Source organism: Crocuta crocuta, unplaced genomic scaffold (assembly GCF_008692635.1).
Source record: "Crocuta crocuta isolate KB4526 unplaced genomic scaffold, BGI_CrCroc_1.0 scaffold149, whole genome shotgun sequence".
NCBI classification, from domain to species: domain Eukaryota; kingdom Metazoa; phylum Chordata; class Mammalia; order Carnivora; family Hyaenidae; genus Crocuta; species Crocuta crocuta.
Window position 1 is genome coordinate 6,743,338 of NW_027551561.1, and position 11,537 is coordinate 6,754,874.

The 11,537-nt window shown below is 41.8% G+C and overlaps 1 long non-coding RNA gene across 3 annotated transcripts; it reads left to right on the forward strand.

Annotated features, from left to right (window-relative positions):
• The first annotated feature begins 32 nt into the window (after window positions 1-32).
• On the forward strand, window positions 33-8,392 carry LOC144219648 (uncharacterized). 3 transcript variants are annotated; one of them, XR_013331476.1, is made up of 4 exons: window positions 33-139; window positions 3,563-3,786; window positions 4,867-4,955; window positions 7,636-8,392. It is a non-coding gene; the product is annotated as an uncharacterized LOC144219648 (long non-coding RNA). The 3 variants fall into 3 exon arrangements; XR_013331478.1 differs by lacking the exon at window positions 33-139 and adding an exon at window positions 823-883; XR_013331477.1 differs by lacking the exon at window positions 33-139 and adding an exon at window positions 882-967.
• Window positions 8,393-11,537: the final 3,145 nt, after the last annotated feature.

Consider the following 11,537-nt stretch of genomic DNA (forward strand, 5'->3'; position numbering starts at 1 on the left):
CAGCCGCGCCGGCGCCGGGCGAGACCCGCCTCCGGGTCCCAGCGCCGCCCTCCCGCCCCCAGGCCCACCCGGCAATGACCCCGTGCACGCGCTGCGCCTGGCCGTGGTGCTTCCTCCAGACACGCGAAGGGAATAATTAGTAAGTACACCTTGCGGGGTGCTTCCCATATCTTATGTCGTTCTGGCCCCACTGCCAGCCCCCCTTGTGTCTCCGCGTCCTGGAGGAAGAAACGCGCTGAGAGGGAAATCAATTTTCTCTACCCGTCGGGGCTTCAGCCCAGTGGACTCTTAAATTGTCACTGTTCCACCTCCTAAGCAAAAGAGCGTCCCTGCAGCGGCAGGCGTTTTACAAAGTTACTGTGAACCAGGCAGCACGCCCAGAGGCTCAGATGAGAGCCCCACCATCCAGAAGCTCGCAGACTAATGAGGGAGCCAAGGCGCTGGTGACCAGCGGCCAGGATAGGCGTAAGCAAACTGTTTCAGGAAGGGGCAAGTAGTAAAAATTGGGAGCCTGGCGGGCCACCATGTCTCTCTTGCAACATCGTGAGCAAATGGGCGTGACCGTGTGCACATTAAACCTTATGGATACAGATTGGAACCTCACATAATTTTCACGTGTCACAAAATATTCGCTTTTCAGCTATTTAACAATAAAAATCGTTCTTCGCTGAGGGGCCATACAAAAATAGGTGGTGGGTCAGATTTGGCCGTGGGCTGTAGTTTCCTGACCCCTGGCCATGGATATTAGAGCTCAAAGTTGTCTCTGCCAGGAAAGAGACAGAACGGGTTTTGCTAAAGGTTGCACAACGAATCTGTAATAAAGGCTAGAACACAGTTTTCCTGACCAGAATAGAGCTCTTTCTACCACCGTGTTTTGTGCGAGGTAAATGACGCTTGGAACTAGAGAAATTTAGAAAAGGGAAGCCCTTCTGGAGAATATGGGAAATTAGCTTTATCTTTCTTGAAGGTAAGGTAGTTGGGCACTTCCTAAATACTCAACAAATACCTGTGGGATGAATCAAGGTATGAACTAAGCAAAAGGGGTATGGAAAGACATCCTAGGTAGGTTAAAATTAAGTGAGGAAAGGCATAGGTCTTGGAGACAGGAATATAAGTGGATTGTTTAAGAAAAAAGAACAGGGGCGCCTGGGTGGCTTAGTCGGTTAAGCGTCAGACTTTCGCTTAGGTCATGATCTCGCGGTTCGTGGGTTCGAGCCCCGCGTCGGGCTCTGTGCTGATTGCCAGTTCAGAGCCTGGAGCCTGTTTCAGAGTCTGTGACTCCCTCTCTCTCTGACCCTCCCCTGCTCACTCTGTCTCTCTCTCTCTCCTAGAAATAAATAAAACATTAAAAAAAAATAAAAGAAAAAAGAACAGACCGCTTTGGAGAGGTAGGACTTAATAATATATTGGGAGATGACGTTGAGAGAAGATTAAAGGCCATGGAATTCTGGTTAAAAAGTTTAGACTGTAGGGGCACTTGGGTGGTCGGTTAAGTGACTTTGGTCATGATCTCAACTGTTGTTGGTGAGTTCCAGCCCCACATGCCCTCTCAGCTGTCAGCAGGGAGCCTGCTTTCCATCCTCTGTCCCCTTCTCTCTCCCCCACTCACGCATGCTCTCTCTCTCTCTCTCTCAAAAATAAATAAATGTTTAAAAAAAAGTTTTGACGTTAATGAGTAGACATTAAAGGTTTTTGCAGGTGCAGGGACATTTGCAAAACAATGTTTTAGGTTGGTAAATGACAGATCTGGCATTTGGGTGTGCCATAAGATAAAGTAGGAGTTGGCAGTTGTAAATTCTCAATAAATATTTGTTGAGTGAAATGAAAATACATAAGCTAGATGGACGGAGTGGTAAATAAGGAAAGACCATAGGCATTAGTCCAGCTATGATATGATAGAGGCTTGAATTAGGATGTTGGCCTTTACAGAGGTTTGATAAAGCAGAGGAAAAGATAGGCAAATGGTTCGAGGGAATAGGGGGGTGTAGGCACAGATTGGGTCAGTAAAAAACAGGATTTACTAAATGTTCTTGAACACAGTGTGTCTGTGTCCTCTTTAAAGCTAATTGAATGGAATTGGATCCCACCCCAGAAGGCTTTACTGTGTGAAATTTAAAAAAAGAAAGAAAGAAAAGAAAAGGGTAAGAAAGAAAATGACTCTAAAGCCAAGACTCTAATCTTGGTCTCATTGCACTTTATTTCCTTGATTTATACTACCTGATTGGAGGCAGGAAATATGTATTTAATATCGCTATATTATACAGAAAAATAATACAAACTAAAGAAAATCTTGTGAAACCATTCCTCCCAGGCTTAAAATTTTGGGAAGTTTTGTTTTTAACTTTAGAGCAAAGCAAATACTCTGGTCAATAACAGGAAGATTGACCTAGAGGTGGGAATGATAGAAGCCAGCAGGCCATCAGACAAGGTTCCACATAGTTTTTTTTATCTCCTTCACATCACACTGGTCTAGAATTGACTTTTCAAGTTTATCTGGAGGTAAGCAGATTCAGGGTCACCGCCTCCCTCTGCTAATAAGACTTAGGAGAAACAAATAAAGCAACTTGCTAAGTTATTTATTTACAATAAGGATATAATTGCTCTGAAGATTACAACAGCTGGAAAATCAAGTTATAACCAGAGAGTTGTTTGGTAAACATGGATTCAGTCCAGAATACTTTGATTATCTGGTCAGCCAGGACTTCCTTTCTCCTTGCTTCAGCCTTTTCTCAGAAAGCTTTTTTTTTTTTTTTTTAATGTTTTATTTATTTCTAGGAGAGAGAGAGAGAGACAGTNCCTTTATACACACTTCAAACTATTAACTCATTCTTTAGACTCAACTGGCTGCAATCAAGTAAATCTTAGTATCTAGTTTCTTTTGTTTTTTAATGAATTTATTTTGAAAGAGAGAGAGATACAAGTGGAGGAGGGGCAGAGAGAGGAAGAGAGAGAGAATCCAAAGCAGGCTCTATGCAGAGCCCAGCTCAAGGCACGAACGCACAAATCCACAAACTATGAGATCATCACCTGAACTGAGATCAAGAGTTGGACGCTTAACCGACTGAGCCACGCAGGTGCCCCAGCACCTAGTTTTCTAATAGGGACTCATACAAATAAATACTATTGTCCAATCAAAAATAATTAAGAGACAATTTTGTTTTGAATACAACTCTTAACATTTTAATTAATGCTGTGTAGTTTTAATTTTGAGGACTCACATTTACAGAAATCTCAGAAGTCAACAGAAAAGTTGCAAATACGGTACAAAAAAATTTTTTTCCTCAGAAAACCATTTGAGAGCAAGTTGCCAGATTCCTTTAGTACATTCTTCTGTGAACCCACAATGCACCTTCAAAACCAGTAATTTTACATTGATACCATCTATTTCTTAGATCCCCTTCAAGTTTAATCAATTGCCACAATGATGCCCCTTATAGCAAATGGATTCAATCCAGAATCATGGGTTGCATATAATTGTCATAGGTCCTGACAGTCTCCAATTCATATTAAGTGACAGAAATTCTTTTTTTTTTTTTTTTTAACGTTTTTTATTTATTTCTAGGAGAGAGACAGCGTGAGCAAGGGAGGGTCAGAGAGAGGGGAGTCACAGACTCTGAAACAGGCTCCAGGCTCTGAGCTGGCAGTCAGCACAGAGCCCGACGCGGGGCTCGAACCCACGAACCGCGAGATCATGACCTAAGCGAAAGTCGGACGCTTAACCGACTAAGCCACCCAGGCGCCCCAAGTGACAGAAATTCTTAATATCCTCTTCTCTACAAGCTGCAGGTGAGGAGGTGAAGGCAAAATTCCTCTTTGTTGATAGACTGGGATATAAGAGCCAAGGCTGAGAATATGTACACCTTAATACATTTTAGTTTTGTCAGTCTGTCCTGGGTTACCTCTAGACGGCCTCTTGATTTATTCAGAATGTTTCTAAATATCTTCGGTATCTATTTACATCTCTTACAAAGATCAGTTATGCATACAGTCTCCCAAGTTTTCCTTTCTATGCCTTCTTTTATCTTGCATTCTTTATACTTTCAGTTACAAGTTACAGAAAACTCAAACTGCCTTTAATAATAAAGGGGATTCATTCTCTAATATGGCGTAACTCAAAAGGCTTTAGGGTTAGTCTGATTCAAATGTCAAACTTACCAATGCTTTTCTCTGCCATTTGTACCATTACCTTATTTCAAGGCTGTTTAATCTTATTCTCCTTCTGGAGGGAGTGAAAGGACCCCTTTCTGTGCTATCTCAATGGTACAAACATGCTTATCTCCCAGAAGCACCCAGAAGATCTCTTGGAATGTTACAATCCTGGGTTGGTCTACACTTGGTCACATGCCCACCTTTGAAATTTTTCTTTAACGTTTATTCATTGTTGAGAGACAGAGTGTGAGTGGGGGAGGGGCAGAGAGAGAGGGAGAGAGGGAGACGCAGAATCTGAAGCAGGTTCCAGGCTCTGAACTGTCAGCACAGAGCCTGATGGAGGGCTCGAACTCATGAACCGCGAGATCATGACCTGAGCCAGTTAGATGCTTTATGCACTGGGTCACCCAGGCACTGCAACACATGACCACCTTTGAACTGATAACTGGCTAGGAGATGGAATTATGCAGATTAGTTTCAAAGGATCCAAACCGGAGATGGAACTGACCAAGTGGGGCAAGTGTGTACCTCAGAATAACAACAGTAATGGTAATCAAGAGAAGGACATACAATATTGGGGAGAAAAGGACACCTTTCAGTCTTTCCCTGTACTGACTACAATGTGTCATTGTAAAGAAGCACCAGAACAGAAGTTAAGAGGCTTGGCTAAACACTTTGTAAATATCTCTGAACTATTTTTTTTTCTTTTTTTTTAAGTAACCTGTGCCCCCAAAGTGGGGCTTGAACTCACAACTATGAGAGCAAGAGTCACATGATCAATAGGGGGACCTGGGTGACTCAGTCAGGTAAGCATCCAACTCTTGGTTTCAGCTCGGGGCATGATCTCCTGGTTCGGTTCGTGGGTTTGAGCTCCACATCCAGCTTTGCACAGATGGTGTAGAGCCTGGTTGGCATTCTCTCTCTCCCTCCCTGTCTCTCTGCCCCTCCTGCACTCTCTTTCTCCCCCTCTCAAAATAAACAAATAAACTTAAAATTTTAAATTAAAAAATGAGAGTCACATGGCTCTGACTAGGTCAGCCAGGCACTCCTCTGAGCTGCAGTTTCTACTATAAATTTACAGTTGTAAATGCCTTCTTCACAGGGCTGGTGTAAAGTCTGAATAATGTGGCCACGTAAAAGCACACATTCATTTTACAAAATGTTTAAAGGGTACACGGTATATGTCTCGCTCTATGCTAGGTACTTGAGATCAAAACAAGAATAAGATCTTGGACTTTCCTTCATAGTTGGTGTCCAGGGAGACACACATTTACTATATATGTAATGCATTGAATGCAATAAGTAGAAGCACAGAGACTTCCCACCCAGTCTAGCTTAAGGCAAAGTGGAAGGAAGAAGGTATCAAGGAAAGTTTCTTGAAGAAAGTAAACCCTGAACCGAGTGTTAGGCTTGTCTTGCACTGGCCACATGTGCTTTTCTCCCTTTTCTTTCAAAATGCCATCAAAGATATGGATAGACACTTTTCCAAAGAAGACATCCAGATGGCTGACACATGAAAAGATGCTCAACATCACTTATCTCATCATCAAGGAAATACAAATCAAAACCATGATGAGATAGCAACTCACACCTGTCAGAATGGCTGAAATTAATATAAGAAACAACAGGTGTTGGCAAGGTTGCAGAGAAAGGGGAACCTTCTTGCACTGCTGGTAAGAATGCAAACTAGTGCAGCTACTCTGGAAAACAGTATGGAGCTTCCTCAAAAAGTTAAAAATAGAACTCCCCTCCAATCCAGCAATTGCACCTACCGTTAGGTATTTACCGAAAGGATACAAAAATACAGATTGGAAGGGGTATAGGCACCCCAATGTTTATAGCAGTATTATTAACAATAGCCAAACTATGGACTAATGAATGTCCATCAACTGATGAATGGATAAAGATGTGAGATAAATATATGGAACTAGAATGTATTATGTTAAGCAAACCAAGACAAAAACCATATGATTTCACTCATATGTGGAATTTAAGAAACAAAAAAGATGAACATGTGTAAGGGGGGGAAGAGAGAAGGAAATAAACCATAAGAGATTCTTTTTTTTAAATGTTTTTTTATTTATTTCTGAGAGAGAGAGGGAGAAAGAGAGAGAGAGACAGCGTGAACAGGGGAGGGTCAGAGAGAGAGGGAGACACAGAATCTGAAGCAGGCTCCTGGCTCTGAGCTGTCAGCACAGAGCCTGATGCAGGGCTCGATCCCATGAACCGTGGGGTCATGACCTGAGCCGAAGTCGGGTGCTTAACTGACTGAGCTACCCAGGTGCCCTGAGATTCTTAATGATAGAGAACAAATGGAGAATTGATAAAGGGAAGTGGGTGGGGGATAAGCTAGATGGTTGATCAGTATTAAGTAGTGCGCTTGTGATGAGCACTGGGTGTTGTATGTAAGTGATGAATCACTGAATTCTACTCTTGAAACCAATATTGCACTGTATGTTAACTGACTAGAAGTTAAATAAAAATTTAAAATTAAAAAAAAAACCCTCCACCAAAATAGCAATTAAGGAACTTAAAATGGAGTGAGGACCAGTAGAACAGTAGAGAACACAAAAATGCATTAGAGAGTTCCACAAATCTTTGGAAGATGGAAAGTTGGTGGAGGAGGAGTAGTTATTGTCCAAGCCAATTGGAGGAAGTTATACCCTAAAGTGCAGAGGGGGGAACCATTCAAACTGGGCTAACTCCCTGAAGACTCCTGAGAAAGTCAGGCTAGGAGGCCACAAATATATCCTTTTATTTTTATTTTTGTAATGTTTATTTATTGGTTTGGAGGGAGAGAGAGCAGGGGAGGGAGCAGAGAGAGAGAGAGAGAGAGAGAGAGAGAGAGAGAGAGAGAATCCCAAGCTGGCTCCAAGCTCAGCGTAGAGCCTGACATGGGGCTCAATCTCATGACCATGAGATCATGACCTGAGCCAAAATCAAGAGTTGGAAGCTTAACAACTGGGCCACCCAGGCGCCCCCTGATATATCCTTTTAAGTTTGTAGTCACTTTATGGGCACCTGGCTGGCTCAGTTGGTGGGGCATGCAACTCTTGATCTTGCAGGCCTGAGTTCAAGCCCCGCATTGAGTGTTGAGCCTACCTAAAATTTTTTTAAATTTTTAGTCACTTTAAAAAAATTGCAGCCTCTATCCTGACATACCTTTCCTTAGCTTACTTCTGCATTCTTTTCTCCTCAGCATTAACCCAGACTTTACCATATATCTTACTTATTTGTCATTTTTATTACATATCTTTTCCAATTTGAATATAAACTCTAAGAGGACAGGGTCTGTTTTGTTTAGAGCTGCTTTGTTCATAGCTGGTACTCATTAGTATTTATCGGATGGATGGATGGATGGCACAGCACATGATAGTGAGGTATGAGAAGTTTTAAAAAAGGGACATCAGTCAAAATTAGAGTTAGGTATTCCAGTCATTGCCTTATTCTATGTATTTAAGTGGTCCCTCCCTATTGCTTCGACAGAACTGCATGAGATATAACCACTCCTGCCTGCAAAGAGATTGGAGGACAAAATGAGTGCTCCCAGAGGAAAGCCCACCACCTGTGAACATTGGTGAAAATTCCAGCTCTTCTGATCATCCCTGCAGCTGAAAGACTTCAATTAGCTTTAACAATTTTTAAAATATAATCTGTTGTCAAATTGGCCAACACACAGTGTATACAGTGAGCTCTTGGTTTTGGGGGTGGGTTCCCACTGGTTCATTGCTTACATACCAACACCCAGTGCTTTTCTCAAGTGCCCTCCTCGATACCTATCACCCATTTTCCCCTCTCCCCCACCCCCCAACAATTTTTAAAAACAGCTTTATTGAATATAATTGATTTGCAATTACTACAAAGCGTACAGCTTGACAAACTTTTTCACCATTAGATACTTGTGGAGTCATCACCAAGATAAACATTTCTCACTCCCCAGAATTTCTATCCCTCCTTTAACCTCTGAGCTCAGGTAGGGACTGATCTGCTTTCTGTCCTTAGAGACTAATTTGCATTTTCTCAAATTTTAAATAAGTGGACTCATACAGTGTGTATTCTTTTTTCATTTGCCTTCTTTTACCCAGTACAAGGATTTTGAGATTCATCCATGTTTCATTTCTTTTTATTGCTGAGTAGTAGTCTATGATATGGATGTATCATAGTATGTTTATTCATTTACCTTTGAATGGGCTGTTCCCAGTTTTTTACTATTACAAATAAAGCTGCTATGAACATTTGTGTACAGGTATACAATTCTTTATAATATAACTTTAGTGGGAAGGGGGGAGGAGAGAAGGCATGGAGGGTAATGTTATAATTATATGAGAATTAAATCCTTAACCAGCATGAAAGGATATTAATGAATACCGTTTAGAATTGTTAAATCAAGAAATATCTGTCTAGCATATTGCTCTATTTAAAAATAAGGAGATATTTAGGGGCATCTGGGTGGCTCAGTTGGTTGAGCGACTGACTTCAGCTCAGGTCATGATCTCTCCGTTGGTGAGTTCGAACCTCACATCCGGTTCTCAGCAGTCAGCCTGTCAGCACAAAGCCCGCTTCAGATCCTCTGTTCCCCTGTCTGTCCCTCTCTTTTTTCCTCCCCTGCTTATGTTCTCTCTTTCAAAAACTAAATAAAACATTTAAAAAATAATAAAACATATAAAGAAGGAGATATTTATAGTGCCAGAAGACTTTTGAAAGTGGTTGCCTCTGGGAAATTATACCTGGGTATGAAATGGAAATCAACTCTTTCTTAGGACACGTGACTGGCTCAGTCAGAAGATCATGTGACACTTAATCTCAGGGTGGTGAGTTCAAGCCCCACATTGGTCATAGGGCCTACTTAAAAAGAAGTCGGGGGGGGGGTGCCTGGGTGGCTCAGTCAGTTAAGCCTCCGACTTCAGCTCAGGTCATGATCTCATGGTTCGTGGATTCGAGCCCCTCATCAGGCTCTGTGTTGACAGCTAGCTAAGAGCCTAGAGCCTCTCTTCGGATTCTATATCTCCCTCTCTCTCTGACCCTCCCCTGTTCGTGCTGTCTCTCTCTGACTCTCAAAAATAAATTAAAAAAATTTTTTTAAATTTTTAAAAAAAAGAGTTAATAATACTTTTTAAAAATAGCACTTAACTTGGGGCACCTGGGTGGCTCAGTCTGTTATGCGTCTGACTTAGGCTCAGGTCATGTTGGTGGGTTTGAGCCCCATGTGGGGCTCTGCGCTGACAGCTAGCTCAGGGCCTGGAGCCTGTCTTCGGATTCTGTGTCTCCCTCTCTTTTTGTCCCTCCCCTGCTCGCACTGTCTCTCTCTCTCTCAAAAATAAATAAAACATTAAAAAAAATTTTTTTAGAGTAGGGGTTAACTAGGTAGGGAAGATAATAAAAAACCACATGAGCACATTGTAAATACTTAATTGCTATACAAATGTTTGAGCTTATTTAATTAAAAACCTTTATAAATGCCATGAGCATTTAAGAAGAGCTACGTATCTCAAAATAAACAAATGAATGCAGTTAAATACTTCGAAATTTAGAAGAATAAAAAGTCCTGGAGATAACCCAGCAATTCCACTTCTAGGTGTGTTTTCTAGAGAAACATGACACGTGTTCAAGGAGACATAGACAAGAGTGTTCACTGACTCACTGAAACAGAAAACTAACAGAGGGTTCATCACTAAGGGAATGGATAAATAAAATGTATATAATTGGATGGAATGCTCAGGAATGAAAGGGAGTGAATCAGATCTACATGTATCATGGATAGCTCTTGAAAACAATGATGAATGAAAAAAGCAGATTGCTGAGTGATATTTACAGTGTTATCTTTTATGTAAATAAAAGCAACACTAAAGAATTTTCTATGGATATATATACAAATATAAAAAGTTTGCAGTGCTACCCACCAAATAGGTAATGATGGCTACCACTGGGCCAAGAGGTAGAGATTGAATTTGGGGGTAGAAGTCAAGGAGACTTTCAGCTTTCTCTGTAATTTTCTCATTTGTTTCTCCTCCGCCTCCTCTTCTCCTTCTCCTTGGGTAGTGTTCTTACTCTACAGTGAGCAAAAACAAAACAAAACAAAAACAAAAAAACAAAAACCAGAACAACAAAACAGTATATATTTGAGAAAAACCTTATTCTGGGCTCACAGTTTTAAAAGAAAAACGAATTACCTCCAATTTCATTGGAGAAATTTGTACCCTTTACAGTTGTCAAAACAATAGCAATACCATCTTTATGGTATTGAGATGGACACAGTTATATCAGTAGCTAAAATCAGTTTGCATAACCAGGCGCACCAAGGTGGCTTCCTGTTATTATTTGATATAACCTTTTACCTGACTTACTCAGCTCTTACATACCATGCAGTTAAAAGAATGCGGTCAAACAAAATAAACATACTCTGTGTTTGAATCATTGCAACTAATAAACTCCTGTGAAAAAAAAGTCACAGCTAAACGAATCTGTAAAAAGAATGCAAATTAAAGTATGAGATCTTCACTACAAACCAGCAAACTACTCGGAGGGCCACTGGCATCACTCCAACCAGCTGAGACCTTGATGTTGGGCTCCTAGCTGCCTCTGAGGAGGAAATTCAGATTTCAAATTCAAAATGCCCTCCTTACCTCAATTTAGGGTAAAAAATCAAAACTTCAGATCCTGAATGAAACCTCGGGTCCTGAAAGTGTGTATTTCGACGTAGGACGCTTGCCAAGATAACAGTTTATTCCATGTGGGCGGAATGTAATCAATTATTTCCTTTTCTGTATTGTTTGAATTTCCACTATTTTTAATTTGAGAGAAAGCAGTGAAGAGACAGAATCTTCTTTAAGATTTAAAAAAATATTTATTTACTTACTTTTGAGAGAGCACAAACAGGGGAGGGGCAGAGAGAGAGGGGGGCAGAGAGAGAGAGGGAGACAGAGAACCCCAAGTAGGCTCAGAGCTGACAGGGCTGAGTCAGAGGCGGGGTCGGAACCCACGTACTCTAAGACCATGACCTTAGCCGAAATCCAGTGGGTCGCTTTACGGATTGAGCCACCCAGGCGCCCCTTGAATTTCCACTATTAAAACGGAGCTAGCCTAGGGCATCAAAAGTCTGGTTTTAATTCTGTGACCAACGGACTTTAGTCAAATCACGTCTTCATCCGTGAAACGGGGCGTGAGAAGCACCCCGCTGGGTTGAAAACCCTGGGCGAGAACAACCCCTCCTCCTGCGGTTTCGCGCCAGAGGTATTTTGGCCCTCTCTGTTTACCGTCCGCACAGCCTCTAGAAGCAATCCTAAGCTCCGCCCCCTGCGCTCCGGACGGCGCGAAAACCCAATTGACAAGAATTCCCTCCGAAGCCCGCGGGTCCGATCGGCGTTCGGCCTGCTTTCCCAGCCGGGCTC